This window comes from Phyllobates terribilis, unplaced genomic scaffold, assembly GCF_046119375.1.
Source record: "Phyllobates terribilis strain yellow unplaced genomic scaffold, ASM4611937v1 Scaffold_8__6_contigs__length_399053987, whole genome shotgun sequence".
Lineage (NCBI taxonomy): Eukaryota > Metazoa > Chordata > Amphibia > Anura > Dendrobatidae > Phyllobates > Phyllobates terribilis.
Window position 1 is genome coordinate 260,811,065 of NW_027362768.1, and position 18,097 is coordinate 260,829,161.

Consider the following 18,097-nt stretch of genomic DNA (forward strand, 5'->3'; position numbering starts at 1 on the left):
ATATCGTAGATTGAATAAACACCTAGGTCCATCAAGTTCAACCTTTCTCCCTCTATTGTACTCCCTACACTAACACTACACTAACTTAGTAACTCAAACTAGGCCTTACAAATGTATTTCCATTTTTACTATTACTGCACTATTACAATTACAAATTAACCAGTTTATAATTTTTTTAATTAGTTTCATTTTTTTGTATTACTCTTATGGTATTACTAAAATCCCGTACCTAATTCTGTTGATCCAGAAAAAGGCAAAAAAAACAGGACACAATCAGCCAATTTGCATCACGGGGAAAAATTCCTTCTTGACCCCGAGAAAAGGCGATCAGTCCTAGAACCCTGGATCAAATGTACTACTATAAGTGTAACATTTTGTCTAATTTAACTGTAACCCACAATGTTACCTGTATCAAGGAAATCATCCAGCTCTTTTTTGAAAGTTGTCATAGTGTCTGCCATTATTACCTCTTGTGGTCGGCATTCCACAGCCCGACTGTTCTGACTGTAAAGAACCCTTTCCTGTTTATGTGCTGGTATCGCCTTTCTTCCACCCGTAATGAGTGCCCCCTGGTCCTTAGTATAGTCTATGGAAGGAATAAGTCATGTGCTAGACCTTTGTACTGACCACACATATATTTATACATGTAAATGAGATCCCCTCTGAGGCTTCGTTTTTCTAAGCTAAACAAGTTCAACTTTTTCAACCTCTCATCATAGGAGAGGCCTTCCATCCCTTGTAATAATCGAGTTGAGCGCCTTTGAACTGACTCTAACTTCTGAATATCCTTTTTAAAATGTGGAGCCGAAAACTGGATCCCATATTCCAGATGTGGCCTCACCAGTGGTTTATAAAGGGGTAACAATACGTTGTGATCGTGAGATTTTATTTCTCTTTTTATACACCCTAAAATCTTGTTTGCTTTTGCAGCTGCTGCTTGACATTGAGTACTGCTGCTCAGCTTACTTGTAACCAGAATACCCAAATCCTTCTACTGTTCTGTAGTCCCGAGTATACTCCCATTTAATGTATATGTGGCAATAGGATTACTCCGTCCTAGGTGCATTACTCTACATTTATCTACATTAAACTTTATCTGCCAAGTGTTTGCTCATTCTGTCATCTTATCCAGATCGTTCTGCAATATCATGTCAACATCATATTTTAATATCCTACATAGTTTGGTATCATCAGCAAAAATTGACACTTTACTCACAATCCCATCCCCAAGTTCATTAATACAGAGGTTAAAAAGAATCGGTCCTAGCACAGATCCCTGTGGCACCCCGCTGCTGACTGTTTCCCATTTAGAGAATGTACCATTTATCACAACCCTTTGTTTCCTATTATTTAGCCAATTCCTTACTCATCTACATATAGTTCCCCCAAGTCCTTGCTTCTGTAGCTTCAGTATAAGACTGCTATGTGGTACAGTATCAAATGCCTTTGCAAAGTCCAGATAAATCACATCATCCGCATTACCAACATCCAGATTTGCACTTACCTCCTCATAGAACCTCAACATGTTGGTTAAACACAACTAGTGTTGAGCGAGCATGCTCGACACTGCTCGGTACTCGCCCGAGCATCTCACTACTCGGGATGTTCGGCGAGAACCGAGCATTTCCGGGTTATTGTCGCAAGAGGTGGATGATGCTGATGAGACACAATTGCCAGAAAGTCAGGAGGCGGACCAGGGTGCGGAAGTGGAAGACGCGGTGATGGATGATATAGTAACTGAACCAACCTGGCTGGGAGACATACAGAGCGAGGACATCAGTACACAGGGGGAGGGAGGTGTAGCACTACAACAGGCAGGAAGAAGCAGTGTGATGACCACAGACACAAGGCGGGAAAGCGTTCCTCGTAATGCCAGCATGATGGAAGTTGCCAGTACAACTGTTATGTCTAGTGTTGAGCCAGCATTGTCGACACTGCTCGGTACTCGCACGAGCATCTCACTACTCGGGATGTTCGGCGAGCACCGAGCATTTCCGGGTTACTCGGGCGGGAGCTCGGGTCTCCGCCCTGCACGTTTGGCGCTCTTTACAGAGCCAATGAACATACAGGGATTGCCAGCCAGTCACTGTAATGCCGCAGCCATGTTGTTTGTGGGCATTACAGTGATTGACTGGCCGCACAGTGTCACCTCGAGTATTTAAAACCGGGCGCTGCCATCTTGGACACAGTCGCCCGGGATCAGACAGTGTAGGGTCAGTGCTGCTGAGTTAGGGAGAGATATATAGTGCAACATAGGTAGTGTAGGGTCTCTAAAGCCTGCCAAATCAAACAAACAGTCCTTCTCAGGACTAATATCCATCCCAGATATCAGGCAGGCTGTATAGGTCCTATACTATAGGAGACGCAGTGGTTATACCAACAAACACTGCATTACAGTCCAGTGTGCTCCTGCTGGTCAAATTGCTAGATTTATCCCTCGGTCTCAGGGGCCAGCAAAAATCCTTTTTTTTTCATCTAAATCCTGAATTTTTTTTTCCTAAGTAAAAATGTACAAATATGCATCGTATTAACCTTTTGGTATCCCCCCCCACCCCCCAAAAAAAATTGAGTTTGTCTGTGACTGTTCAGACACCAATATATCTGTTTAAAAGGGTCTGGTGTAGGCCAGATAACTAGAACTGTGGTTTTGCAGTTCCATGGTTCAAATCTCTGTATTATCCTGCTTTTGCCATTTTTTCCGTAAAAAAAACAGTAATAGTGTCTCCCTGACTGTTCAGACACAAATATATCTGTTTAAAAGAGTCTGGTGTAGGCCAGAAAACTAGAACTGTGGTTTTGCAGTTCCACGGTTCAAATCTCAGTATTGTTCAGCTTTTGGCTTTTTTTCCGTAAAAAAAAACAGTAATAGTGTCTCCCTGACTGTTCAGATACAAATATATCTGTTTAAAAGATTCTGGTGTAGGCCAGATAACTAGAACTGTGGTTTTGCAGTTCCACGGTTTAAATCTCTGTATTATCCTGCTTTTGGCATTTTTTCCGTAAAAAAACCCCAGTAATAGTGTCTCCCTGACTGTTCAGACACAAATATATCTGTTTAAAAGATTCTGGTGTAGGCCAGATAACTAGAACTGTGGTTTTGCAGTTCCACGGTTCAAATCCCTGTATTATGCAGCATTTGGCCTTTTTTACGTTAAAAAAACCCCAGGAATAGTGTCTCGCTGACTGTTCAGACACAAATATATCTGTTTAAAAGAGTCTGGTGTAGGCCAGAGAAATAGAACTGTGGTATTCCTCTTCCACTGTTCTAATCTCCATTTTATTTCCCTTTTTCCATTGATAGTGCGAGTGTAAGCTATTTTACTTCATTTACAATGGGCAAGGCACGTGGCAAGGGACGTGGAACTGGACTTTCTGGTGATGGTGCGTGTAGAGGACGGGGCTGTGGCCAAGGTGAAAATGTGCCACAACCAACAGCCACATCTTCTCGCTCCCACTTCTTGACCGAATTACTAGGGAAGCACACTACAACACCAGTATTGCGAACTGATCAGTGTGAACAGGTTATTAATTGGATAGGAGATAATACTTCCAGTTACCTGGGCACCACCACCTCCGGTCTGTCTTCCACACGGTCAAGTTTTAGTAGCCATGAGTCTCGACCGCATATTTCTCCTCACCCTGATGCTCCTTCCTCCCACCATGCCGAGTGTCGTCAGACAGCAACTGATACCACAGTTGGACACTCTGAAGCGCTGTTCACTGGTCCATTTCCATATTTGTGCCCCTCGCCTGCTCCGCTTGAAGTGGTGGAAGAGGAGATCCCATGTAGCGATGCCCAAATATTTGAACAGCCACGGCCACAGGAAGTCGACGCTGGCAATTTGTCACAAGAGGTGGTCGATGACTAGACACAATTGTCACGAAGTGAGGAGGAGGATCGTGGTGCGCAAGTGGAAGAGGAGGAGGTGGTGGATGATCTAGTAACTGACCCAACGTGGCAGGAGGACACGCAGAGCGAGGCCAGCAGCACACAGGGGGAGGGAGGCAGAGTACCCCAACAGGCAGGAAGAAGCAGTGTGGTGGCCGCACACAGAAGGCGGGCAACAGTTCTCCGTAACACCAACACGAGGGACGGTGCCAGTACAACCGGTAGGTCTTCAGAGTCTGAAATTTTTTTAAAGACTCTGCTCATAACCCCAAAAAGGCCATTTGTACCACCTGCCATGCCAGCATCAGCAGGTGTGACAAAACTACCAGCCTGACCACCACCAGCATGATCAGGCACATGTCAGCAAAGCACCAGACTTTGTGGGCAGAACCCCATGGTCCACGATCAGTGTCAGCGGGTGTCACCACTGCTTCTTCTGCTGTTGTGTGTGTAAGAGAACCCCCTGTTGTGCGTGCAAGGCAATCCCCTGTCCATACTGCATGCAAAGATGCCCCTTTCTCTCAGTCTTCACTTGTTATGGCAGTTTCTCAAGAAACAGCATCAACGTCTTTGTCCCACCGCAGCGTTCAATTGTCCATATCCCAGAACTTTGAACGAAAGCGCAAATTCACAGCCAACGCCCCACAGTCCTAAATTCGCACATTTCACGACTGCTTGCATTGGAAATGCTGCCTTTTAGGCTAGTGGAGAATGAATCCTTCCGCAACCTTATGGTGGTGGCCATCCCTCGGTACTCGGTCACCAGCCGACACTATTTTCCCCGGTGTGCCATCCCCAAACTACACAAGCACGTGTCCCAAAACATCTGCCGTGCCCTCAACAACGCAGTTACTGGAAGAGTCCACCTGACAACGGACATGTGGACAAGTGCTTGTGGCCAGGGACTGTACATCTCCCTGATGGCACACTGGGTAAACATAGTGGAAGCCGGGACCCAGTCGGACCTTGGGACGGAACACATCCTCCCCAAACCAAGGATTGCAGGCCCTATGTCAGTCAGAGTTGCCCCCACAGTGTACAGCTCCTGTGCATCATCCTCCTCCTCATGTTCAGCCTCCATCTCAGATATCACCACATCAGTTACAAGCTGGAAGCACTGCAGTACTGCCTCAACCAAGCGGCAACAGGCTGTGCTGATACTCATAAGCTTAGGTGATAAACCTCACACTGCTTGTGAGTTGTGGACAGCTGTGAAAGAGCAGGCAGATCTGTGGCTGACACCACTGAACCTACATCCAGGCATGGTCGTGTGTGACAATGGCCGTAACCTGGTGGCGGCTCTGAGGCGAGGCGAGATCACACACGTACCATGCCTGGCTCATGTGCTTAACCTCATGGTTCAGCGATTTCTTAAATCGTACCCCGAGTTGCCAGATCTGCTCGTCAAAGTACGCTGCCTGTCAGCTCATTTTCGGAAGTCGGCTACAGCTTCCGCCGCCCTTGCTGTGTTGCAGCAGCGTTTGCAGCTTCCGGCACACCGACTGGTGTGTGATGTCCCAACAGGTTGGAACTCTACCCTCCACATGTTGCTAAGGATTTGTGAGCAGAAGAGAGCAGTTGTGGAGTACCAGCTGCAACAAGGCTGTCGATATTCAGGTCAGACTCCACACATAAGACGTCAGGAGTGGACCTGGATGTCTGACATATGTATCATCCTGACAAACTTTGAGGAGTCCACCAAGATGGTGAGTGGCGATGACGCCATCATTAGCGTCAGCATTCCACTTGTCTGTCTTTTGCAACGCTCTCTGCAGAGAATTAAAGAGGAGGCATTGCAGCCAGTGTATGATGAGATGGATCAAGAACCCGTAATGGGAGATTACACACAGCCCAGCCTCATCTCATCCCAACGTGCATTGGGGGACAATGAGGGAGAGAAGGAGGAGGAGAAGGAGGAGGAGGAAGAACAGGAGCTTGCGTCATGCGCTGTAGACGGTAGTACCTGTACAACTGTCATACCTTCGGTTCAGCGTGGGTGGCCTGAGGACAGGGGGGAGGAGGAGGAGGGGGAGGAGGAGAGCATGGTCAGTCATCATCTTGGTGAGGACACGGACGTCTTGCCCGTTACCAGTCTGGCACGCATGGCTGACTTTATGTTACGCTGCCTTAACAGTGACCCTCGCATTGTCAAAATGTTGGGTGACAGTCATTACTGGTTGGTGACACTTTTAGACCCCCGCTACAAGGAGAACTTTTACTCTCTTCGTCCTGAGGTGGAGAAGTCTACAAAAAAGTGGCAGTACCAGAAGGCCCTTGCTGCAGAACTGTTAAAAAAAATTCCCATCTGAACACGCTAGCGGCAGAGGTCACAGTTCGTTGACCAACCAAGGCGTACAGGCAAGAGAGACGCAACTCCAATCCAGCAGAGGCAGGGGAACACTGTGAACATTCTGGGACAGTTTTCTGAGACCTGCCCAGCTTACAGGCCCTGAGGCGCGGGGTACTCTCACAAGGAGTGGAAAGTTTCAAAAGATGGTGAGGGAGTACCTTGCCGACCGTACCAGCGTCCTCCGTGATTCTTCTGTGCCTTTTAATTATTGGGTATCCAATCTAGACACTTGGAAAGAACTCGCTCTGTATGCCTTGGAGGTCCTGGCCTGCCCTGCCACTAGCGTGTTATCGGAGCGTGTTTTTAGTGCCACTGGGGGAATTATAACTGATAAGCGCACTCACCTATCAACTGACAATGCTGACAAGCAGACCCTTATGAAAATGAATAAGGGCTGGATTGGGTCAGACTTCTCATCAACACCAAATGACAGCAGAGTAACATAAAGTCAAATCCACTGTGTTGTTTCGGGAGGTGTATTCCCATGCACCGCTTCAAACCCACACATGGGTATACGCTACCTCATTTCGGCTGTATTTTGCTCTTCTCCTTATCCTCAGCCTCCACCACCACTATACCACCAGGGTGACCGTGGTCCTTGTTGCCAGTTCCTCCGCCCTAATATTTGGCAGCTTTTGCTTGGAAGGCATAGGCAAAGACTATGGGAGACCCACTCCCCAATAATGGGAATAATGTTTTTAATATGCTGTACTGCATGGCTCTTGTTTGCCAGCATTGCAAGTTCCTCCGTCCTAATTTTTGGCAGCTTTTGCTTGGAAGGCATAGGAAAGACTATGGGAGACCCACTCCCCAATAATTGGAATAATGTTTTTAATATGCTATACTGCATGGCTCTTGTTTGCCAGCACTACAAGTTCCTCCGTCCTAATTTTTGGCAGCTTTTGCTTGGAAGGCATAGGCAAAGACTATGGGAGACCCACTCCCCAATAATGGGAATAATGTATTTAATATGCTGTGCTGCATGGCTCTTGTTTGCCAGAATTGCAAGTTCTTCCGTCCTAATTTTTGGCAGCTTTTGCTTGGAAGGCATAGGCAAAGACTATGGGAGACCCACTCCCCAATAATGGCAATAATGTTTTTAATATGCTGTACTGCATAGCTCTTGTAAGGGGCATTAAAACCATCTAGTTAAGCTACTGCGACCTCCATGTCTCTTCCAAGGGGCATTAAAACCGTCTTGTTAAACCACTCTGAACTCCACATCTCTTCCAAGGGGCATTAAAACCGTCTTGTTAAACCACTCTGAACTTCACGTCTCTTCCAATGGGCATTAAAACCGTCTTGTTAAACCACTCTGAACTCCAAGTCTCTTCCAAGGGGCATTAAAACCGTCTTGTTAAGCTACTGTGACCTCCACCACTCTTCCAAGGGGCATTGATATTGTCTTTTTATTCCAATATGATCTCCACCACTCTTTCAAGGGGCATTAAAACTGTCTTGTTAAGCTACTGTGACCTCCACCACTCTTCCAAGGGGCATTAAAACCATCTTGTTAAGCTACTGTGACCTCCACCACTCTTCCAAGGGGCATTGATATTGTCTTTTTATTCCATTGCGACGTCCACCACTCTTCCATGGGGCATTAAAACTGTCTTGTTAAATTACTGTGACCTCCACCACTCTTCCAAGGGGCATTAAAACCATCTTGTTAAGCGACTGTGACCTCCACCACTCTTCCAAGGGGCATTAAAACTGTCTTGTTAAGCTACTGTGACCTCCACCACTCTTCCAAGGGGCAATAAAACCGTCTTGTTAAGCTACTGTGACCTCCACCACTTTTCCAAGGGGCATTAAAACTGTCTTGTTAAGCTACTGTGACCTCCACCACTCTTCCAAGGGGCATTAAAACTGTCTTGTTAAGCTACTGTGACCTCCACCTCTCTTCCAAGGGGCATTAAAACCATCTTGTCAAGCTACTGTGACCTCCACCACTCTTCCAAGGGGCATTGATATTGTCTTTTTATTCCACTGCGACCTCCACCACTCTTCAAAGGGGCATTAAAACTGTCTTGTTAAGCTACTGTGACCTCCACCACTCTTCCAAGGGGCATTAAAACCGTCTTGTTAAGCTACTGTGACCTCCACGTCTCTTCCAAGGGGCATTAAAACTGTCTTGCTAAACCACTCTGAACTCCACGTCTCTTCCAAGGGGCATTAAAACCGTCTTGTTAACCTACTGTGACCTCCACCACTCTTCCAAGGGGCATTGATATTGTCTTTTAATTCCACTGCGACCTCCACCACTCTTCAAAGGGGCATTAAAACTGTCTTGTTAAGCTACTGTGACCTCTACCACACTTCCAAGGGAATTAAAACCGTCTTGTTAAGCTACTGTGACCTCCACGTCTCTTCCAAGGGGCATTAAAACCGTCTTGTTAAACCACTCTGAACTCCACGTCTCTTCCAAGGGGCATTAAAACCGTCTTGTTAAGCTACTGTGACCTCCATGTCTCTTCAAAGGAGCATTAAAACCATCTTGTTAAACCACCCTGAACTCCACGTTTCTTCCAAGGGGCATTAAAACTGTCTTGTCAAGCTACTGTGACCTCCACCACTCTTCCAAGGGGCATTAAAACTGTCTTGTTAAGCTACTGTGACCTCCACCACTCTTCCAAGGGGCATTGATATTGTCTTTTTATTCCACTGCGACCTCCACCACTCTTCCATGGGGCATTAAAACTGTCTTGTTAATTTACTGTGACCTCCACCACTCTTCCAAGGGGCATTAAAACCGTCTTGTTAAGCTACTGTGACCTCCATCACTCTTCCAAGGGGCATTAAAACCGTCTTGTTAAGCTACTGTGACCTCCACGTCTCTTCCAAGGGGCATTAAAACCATCTTGTTAAACCACCCTCAACTCCACGTCTCTTCCAAGGGGCATTAAAACCGTCTTGTTAAGCTACTGTGACCTCCACCACTCTTCCAAGGGGAATTGATATTGTCTTTTTATTCCACTGTGACCTCCACCACTCTTCCAAGGGGCATTAAAACTGTCTTTTTAAGCTACTGTGACCTCCACCACTTTTCCAAGGGGCATTAAAACCATTTTGTTAAGCTACTGTGACCTCCACCACTCTTCCAAGGGGCATTGATATTGTCATTTTATTCCACTGTGACCTCCACCACTCTTCCAAGGGGCATTAAAACTGTCTTGTTAAGCTACTGTGACCTCCACCACTCGTCCAAGGGGCATTAAAACTGTCTTGTTAAGCTACTGTGACCTCCACCACTCTTCCAAGGGGCATTAAAACCATCTTTTTAAGCTACTGTGACCTCCACAGCTCTTCCAAGGGGCATTAAAACCGTCTTGTTAAGCTACTGTGACCTCCACCACTCTTCCAAAGGGCATTAAAACCGTCTTGTTAAACCACTCTGAACTCCACGTTGTTAGAACCCTCCTGTTAGTTTTTTTTCTATCTTGTGATCACGTGACCTGCTGCCTATTTATTCCAGCTCCACCCTACTGGCTTTGCTGGACTTCAGTGTTTCTTTGACTCTTAATCTAGCCAGGTGCTTTGTACCTATCTCTATAGTTTGCTTGGTCCTTGGACCTCTAAGTATTTTTGTCTGTTTGTCTTTTTGCTCCGCTACAATTACTGCTAGGAGGTGTCCAATTTTGTCCCAGTCCTTAGTACTTTTAGGGACCCCTCCCTTATATCTATAGGTCTGCGTTCAGACTAGCTGAGGATGAAGGCGGGTCTGTTCACAAGGAACAGGTTGCCCGCTGCATCGTAGGGAATCAGCTTGGTCCTATTGTAGGGGCAGTTTTCCTATCTCTCCTTAGTTCTTGTGGCAGATCATAACACACGTCTCTTCCAAGGGGCATTAAAACCATCTTGTTAAACCACTCTGAACTCCACGTCTCTTCCAAGGGGCATTAAAACCGTCTTGTTAAGCTACTGTGACCTCCATGTCTCTTCCAAGGGGCATTAAAACCGTCTTGTTAAACCACTCTGAACTCCACGTCTCTTCCAAGGGGCATTAAGACCGTCTTGTTAAGCTACTGTGACCTCCACCACTCTTCCAAGGGGCATTGATATTGTCTTTTTATTCCACTGTGACCTCCACCACTCTTCCAATGGGCATTAAAACTGTCTTGTTAAGCTACTGTGACCTCCACCACTCTTCCAAGGGGCATTAAAACCATCTTGTTAAGCTACTGTGACCTCCACCACTCTTCCAAGGTGCATTGATATTGTCTTTTTATTCCACTGCGACCTCCACCACTCTTCCAAGGGGCATTAAAACTGTCTTGTTAAGCTACTGTGACCTCCATTACTCTTCCAAGGGGCATTAAAACCATCTTGTTAAGCTACTGTGACCTCCACGTCTCTTCCAAGCGGCATTAAAACTGTCTTGTTAAGCTACTGTGACCTCCACGTCTCTTCCAAGGGGCATTAAAACCGTCTTGCTAAAACACTCTGAACACCACCTCTCTTCCAAGGGGCATTAAAACTGTCTTGTTAAGCTACTGTGACCTCCACGTCTCTTCCAAGGGGCATTAAAACCGTCTTGTTAAACCACTCTGAACTCCACGTCTCTTCCAATGAGCATTAAAACCGTCTTGTTAAGCTACTGTGACCTCCACTACTATTCCAAGGGGCATTGATATTGTCTTTTTATTCCACTGTGACCTCCACCACTTTTCCAATGGGCATTAAAACTGTCTTGTTAAGCTACTGTGACCTCCACCACTCTTTCAAGGGGCATTAAAACAGTCTTGTTAAGCTACTGTGACCTCCACCACTCTTCCAAGGGGCATTGATATTGTATTTTTATTCCACTGTGACGTCCACCACTCTTCCAAGGGGCATTAAAACTGTCTTGTTAAGTTACTGTGACCTCCACCACTCTTCCAAGGGGCATTAAAACCATCTTGTTAAGCTACTGTGACCTCCACCACTCTTCCAAGGGGCATTAAAACTGTCTTGTTAAGCTACTGTGACCTCCACCACTCTTCCAAGGGGCATTAAAACCATCTGGTTAAGCTACTGTGACCTCCACAGCTCTTCCAAGGGGCATTAAAACCGTCTTGTTAAGCTACTGTGACCTCCACCATTCTTCCAAGGGGCATTAAAACCGTCTTGTTAAACCACTCTGAACTCCATGTCTCTTCCAAGGGGCATTAAAACCGTCTTGTTAAGCTACTGTGACCTCCACCACTCTTTCAAGGGGCATTAAAACCGTCTTGTTAAGCTACTGTGACCTCCACCACTCTTCCAAGGGGCATTGATATTGTATTTTTATTCCACTGTGACGTCCACCACTCTTCCATGGGGCATTAAAACTGTCTTGTTAAGTTACTGTGACCTCCACCACTCTTCCAAGGGGCATTAAAACCATCTTGTTAAGCTACTGTGACCTCCACCACTCTTCCAAGGGGCATTAAAACCATCTTGTTAAGCTACTGTGACCTCCACCACTCTTCCAAGGGGCATTAAAACTGTCTTGTTAAGCTACTGTGACCTCCACCACTCTTCCAAGGGGCATTAAAACCATCTTGTTAAGCTACTGTGACCTCCACAGCTCTTCCAAGGGGCATTAAAACCGTCTTGTTAAACTACTGTGACCTCCACCATTCTTCCAAGGGGCATTAAAACCGTCTTGTTAAACCACTCTGAACTCCACGTCTCTTCCAAGGGGCATTAAAACTGTCTTGTTAAGCTACTGTGACCTCCACCACTCTTCCAAGGGGCATTAAAACTGTCTTGTTAAGCTACTGTGACCTCCACCACTCTTCCAAGGGGCATTAAAACCATCTGGTTAAGCTACTGTGACCTCCACAGCTCTTCCAAGGGGCATTAAAACCGTCTTGTTAAGCTACTGTGACCTCCACCATTCTTCCAAGGGGCATTAAAACCGTCTTGTTAAACCACTCTGAACTCCATGTCTCTTCCAAGGGGCATTAAAACCGTCTTGTTAAGCTACTGTGACCTCCACCACTCTTTCAAGGGGCATTAAAACCGTCTTGTTAAGCTACTGTGACCTCCACCACTCTTCCAAGGGGCATTGATATTGTATTTTTATTCCACTGTGACGTCCACCACTCTTCCATGGGGCATTAAAACTGTCTTGTTAAGTTACTGTGACCTCCACCACTCTTCCAAGGGGCATTAAAACCATCTTGTTAAGCTACTGTGACCTCCACCACTCTTCCAAGGGGCATTAAAACCATCTTGTTAAGCTACTGTGACCTCCACCACTCTTCCAAGGGGCATTAAAACTGTCTTGTTAAGCTACTGTGACCTCCACCACTCTTCCAAGGGGCATTAAAACCATCTTGTTAAGCTACTGTGACCTCCACAGCTCTTCCAAGGGGCATTAAAACCGTCTTGTTAAACTACTGTGACCTCCACCATTCTTCCAAGGGGCATTAAAACCGTCTTGTTAAACCACTCTGAACTCCACGTCTCTTCCAAGGGGCATTAAAACTGTCTTGTTAAGCTACTGTGACCTCCACGTCTCTTCCAAGGGACATTAAAACTGTCTTGTTAAACCCCTCTGAACTCCACGTCTCTTCCAAGGGGCATTAAAGCCGTCTTGTTAAGCTACTGTGACCTCCACGTCTCTTCCAAGGGGCATTAAAACCGTCTTGTTAAACCTCTCTGAACTCCACGTCTCTTCCAAGCGGCATTAAAATCGTCTTGTTAAACCACTCTGAACTCCACAGCTCTTCCAAGGGGCATTGAAATGTTGTTTTTAATTAACTCTTCCAACGGGCATTGCATTGCCTCCTAATTTCAGTCAGCTTTTGCTTTTCAATGCATAGGCAAACACTAAGTGAGACCCACTCCCCAATAATGGTTAGAAGGTTTTCAGTACGCTGTAATCCACGTCTGTTTCAAGGGGCATTGCAGTTCCTCATAATTTTTGGAAAGCCTTCCATTCACTGCTTAGGCCAACAGTGTACAGGAGACCCAGTTGCTATAAATGGAAAAAACGGTTTAGTTAAGGCCCTCTGACCTCCATGTCACTTCCAATGGGCATTGGAGTGCCTCGAAATTTTTGGTAGGCATTGCACTCACTGTATGCCCTATAACTGTGTATCCGAACCGCTCCTTTTGGTACAGAAACATATCCTACAAGACATGTGTGGTTGACTGGCCTGATATTGATGTGAATGGTCCCTGTTCCTCCTGCTCTTTTTCCTTTGCCACCACCTCATCCATCATTCATCACCTGAAGCTTTGTTTTAACGGGAGTCATAGAACTGGGATAGTAGCAGGAAAACATCCAGCAATCCTCGGAGGAGGTAGGATATGCGCCAAAACGCTGACCACCTCAGGCCTAGCCGCTACTACATACATGCGCTTGCATTCCAAGGAATAGAAAGCTAAGGAGATGGATGGCCTCATGATCATGAATAATTTACTCGTTGTGTAGGAGGCCGACCACTGCTGCTGTCTACCTTCTGAACTTTGTGTTGAAGCCTGATTGACCCAGGACCCGCAATCCTCTATGTCTGGAGGACGTGTTGCATCCCAGTGTCCAACTGTGTCCCGCATTCCACAATATTAACCCAGTGTGACGGCGTCAGTCAGATGGACCATCCCTGGCCACATTCACTTGTCCACGTGTTTGTGGTTAGGCTGTCCTTCAAATAGGGGTGGCTGGGGACCGTTTATGGACACCCGGCCGCCCCCAGGCGGCTGGGGACCGTGTATGGGCACCCGGCCGCGGGGCGGCTGGGGACCGAGTATGGACACCCGGCCTCCCCCTGGCGGCTGGGAACCAAGCGTGGACACCCAGCGACCGGGCGGCTGGGGACTGAGTATGGATACCAGGCTGCCGACGCAGCCATGACGTGGTGGCCAGATTCCGCCTCCACATGCCTAAAAGGCCCAATTTGAAGTGCAAGCAAGCTAGCAGTATGGTGTTGCAGCCTGGGGGTGGGTGGGTGGCAGGTTGAATATTTGCGCTTGCATTGCAAGGAATGGGGGAGGTACAATTGAACACTGCCCTGGGACAAGGACTTGCACGGGGATAGTTGCAAGTCTTTATCTTCTCATGTGGCAAGGATCACTTCTGATGGGCACACTTTTAGGCAGTGACCTGGGTGTCAGAGATGCTTCCAGGGGTCTTCCCCATGCTGTTCCCATGTCTTTTCAGGACTATATGCATGTGTCACACAGCACATGGCCAGCTAAGGTTGTAAAATGTTAAAATGACATTTCCCTGTGAATGCATTTGTCACGGTTGAAAGCAATACAAAAGTGCAAAAACACATAAAAAATGCTACTTGTGAAGATAGCCCAAGGTGTGGAGGAGTATTTTTGCTTTTGGTAATTTATTTTACCTTATACAGAAGTCTTTACCATGGAAAGGATGTTCCTTAACATATTTCACAGGAAAGCAGTTTCAGTTTCGTTTTTGAACGTTTTATTGTGAGCCCGTAAAAGTGGCTTAATACCGCTGACCACGTTGTTGACAGCAGTGACCTGGAGGTCAGAAATGCTTCCTGGGGCGATCCCCATGCTGTCCCCATGTCATTTGAGCACTGTCACTATCGTTTTGGGCACTTTTTAAGCTTTCTACAGACTGCCGGGGGTGCCGCCGCAAAAATGCTCGGGTCTCCCATAGAATAACATTGGGCTCGTTGCTCGGGTCGAGCACCCGAGTATCACGGTGAGCTCGGCCCGAGCTTCGAGCATTTTAGTGCTCGCTCAACACTAAGCACAACCTATTTTTCATGAATCCGTACTGATTATCATTCATTGTATTATTCTCTGCAATATAACTTTGCAGGTCATCTCTTATGATGCCCTCAAAAATTTTGCACACTACTGATGTCAGACTTTCCGGACGCTAGTTACCTGGATCCACCTTCTTACCCTTCTTAAATATCGGTACCACATTTGCTATCCTCCAATCCTGTGGCACTACCCCTGTTACCACAGAGTCTGAGAATATGAGATACAGCGGTTTGTCAGTTACTGATCTCAATTCCCTCAGTATCCGTGGATGAATATCATCTGGGCCAGGGGATTTTTCAGTGTTTAATTTTCTCAGGCGTACTTCTCTTTGTGTTAAACTAGTTATATTAGGAGATGAACTTTGATTTTTGCCCTGTTGAAAGATTCCTGGAATAGACTGTTGGTGATCACAGATGAAAAGTGTCTGTTTAATATCTCAGCCTTTTCTTTGTCCTCTATAATTATCTTGTTATTATCATCTTTTAAAGGGCCGATACCATCTGATTTACTCTTTTTGGCATGGATGTATGTATAAAAATTTTTGGGATTTAAATTTAATGTCTCTAGCGATTTGTTGCTCTGTAGATAATTTTGCTAGCTTGATTTCTTTTTTACATTTCTTATTTAGGTCTTTATACTCCTGAAATGCTATTTCCGTATTCTCGGCCTTCAAGATTTTTAATGCCCTTTGTTTTGTCTTATTAAACTTTGTACTGTCTTATTTATCCATAATGGCTTCTTTTTATTCCTAGACATTTTATTACCAGAGAGTATAAATTTTCTACAGGATTCTAGTAGTATTTCCTTAAACACACCCCATTTACGTTCGGTATCCCCAGTTACCATGACATCGTCCCAGTCTACACGAGTAAGCTATTCCCTTAATTTGTTGAAATCAGCTTTCCTAAAGTTCCAGGTTTTTGCATTTCCTTTTTTAAATGTTTTATTAAATATTACAATGAAACTTACCATATTATGGTCGCTATTTCCCAGATGCTCCCGGACCTGTAGATCTGAAATTGTATCTGGTCTATTTGACAGTACCAGATCCAGCAGATTACCTCCCCTGTTTGGTTCATCTACCAGCTGAGAGAGGTAATTGTCCTGAACTGTGGATAACAACTTGCAGCTTTTATCTTCAAGATTCCATGTCTCATTGAATATCTGCATAGTTAAAATCCCCCATAATAAGGACCCTATTATTATTTGCTTCATTTTTAATTTGTTCCAGCATTTCGTCCTCTACCAGTTCAGCTATATTAGGAGGCTTGTAACAAATTCCAGTTAGCAGCTCTCCATTATTGCTATCCCCATGTACATTTACCCAAACTGACTCTACGTTGTCGCAGCTCCCCCCAATGTTGTCATTGAGCACAGGTTTTAAGTTGGATTTAACAAAAATACACACCCCTCCACCTTTTTTGTCTTTCCTGCCCTTTCTAAATGTAGTGTATCCCTCCATGTTTCTAAGCCCAGTCATGGCTTTCATCCAGCCAGGTTTCCGTAATAATCAAGACATCGTATTCTGTGACCGACTTGGGAGTCTCCAGTTCAGCCATTCTTTTTGCGAGACTTCTTGCATTTGCTAACAGACATTTAATACAATAAACAGATTTGCTCTTCCTAATCAGCTCCCTACTTTCCTTGCGTATCTCAGCCCCCCCACATCCTCTATAACCCCTGCTGTCCCACTCTGTCAACTCTATCTATCCCCTTATAAGCACGAATACCCTCCCTCCCCCAGATCCTAGTTTAAATGCTCCTCCATCCGTCTGACCACTTTTTCCCCCAGCATAGCTGCACCCTCCCCATTCAGATGCAGCCTGTCCCTACTGTAGAGTCTGTAGCCGACAGCAAAGTCAGCCCAGTTCTCTATGAACCCAAATCATACCTTCCTGCACCAATTGCTAAGCCACTTATTTATCTCCCTAAGCTCCCGCTGTCTTTCTAGTGATGTACGTGGCAATGGCAGTATTTCTGAAAACACCACCTTGGAGGTCCTGGCCTTCAGCTTCTCTCCTAGTTCCCTGTACTCATTTTTAAGGACCTTCCACCTACCTCTAACTTTGTCATTAGTATCGATGTCTACCATGACTGCTGGGTTTTCTCCAGCCCCACCCAGAAATCTGTCTATCCGATCCGCAATATGTTGAACCCGAGCACCCGGCAGACAACACACTGTTCGGCATTCACGGTCTCGGCGGCAGATGACCCAGTCTATCCACCTAATTATAGAGACCCCTACCACCAACATCTGTCTTGTCTTTGGTGCACTCTTCTTTCCCTCCTTCCTACAGCAGTCGTCTTCCTGGTTGCTAGGAGCAACGTCCTGCTGCAGTGATTCCAGTCCTGGGCTTGCATTCCTAATATCAGCCAAGCAGGCATATTTACTAGGTTGTGCTAGATCAGGACTGGACTCCCTGGCACTTTTCCCCCTACCCCTTCTTCTAACTGTTACCCAGGTACCTACTTCTGGGTCCTGATCTTCCCCACCTCCACCCTCCTCCATATCACTGGCCCCAGCCAGCGCATGCTCAGTGAGCTTTAAACTCCTTTCCAGGTTTGCAATGCTCCTGAGTGTTGCTAGCTACACATTTAGATCCAGTATCTACGCTTCCAAACATGTAACACGCTGACATTGAGCGCAGACATATTCACCCACAAACGGCGGTTCAAGGCATGTATATGTAGCACCCCGAGGGTTCGGTTGCTACAGAGGTATTGCATCTCACCCAGATGTGCGATATCTCACTTCCAGGTAAGGATGGAGTGTGGCTCAGGACCCTAACACCCACATGCACTACACCACATTTCCGGGGGACAGCTCGACGGTGCTCCCATTAGTTATGCAGGCACGAGTGAGCATGTCCCTGGCTGGAGTGGGGGGAGGGAACACCTAGAGAAGGGAACCCGGTAGTGTGTGCGTGGGGGAAGTAGATCCTGGGTGCACTCTGTACAGGAGTATAAAGGGAGGCACCATCTTGGAAAGGGAGGGAGTTGAGAGAGGAGAAGACAGGGAGCAGAGCTGCTTTATGGGCTCTGCTCCACAGGCAGGCCCTGTCAGGAGGCCTGAGCCTGGAGGAGGGAAGAAGGAGGAAGAGGAGCAGACTAGGCTCCAGGAAGGACAGAGGGGACCCCAGGGG

At 46.3% G+C, this 18,097-nt stretch overlaps 1 protein-coding gene across 1 annotated transcript in view; it reads right to left on the bottom strand.

Annotated features, from left to right (window-relative positions):
• The window catches only part of LOC141157209 (cytochrome P450 2D17-like), a 189,293-nt gene that overhangs the window by 85,650 nt on the left and 85,546 nt on the right, over window positions 1-18,097 (bottom strand). The gene's annotated exons all lie outside the window — the stretch shown is intronic.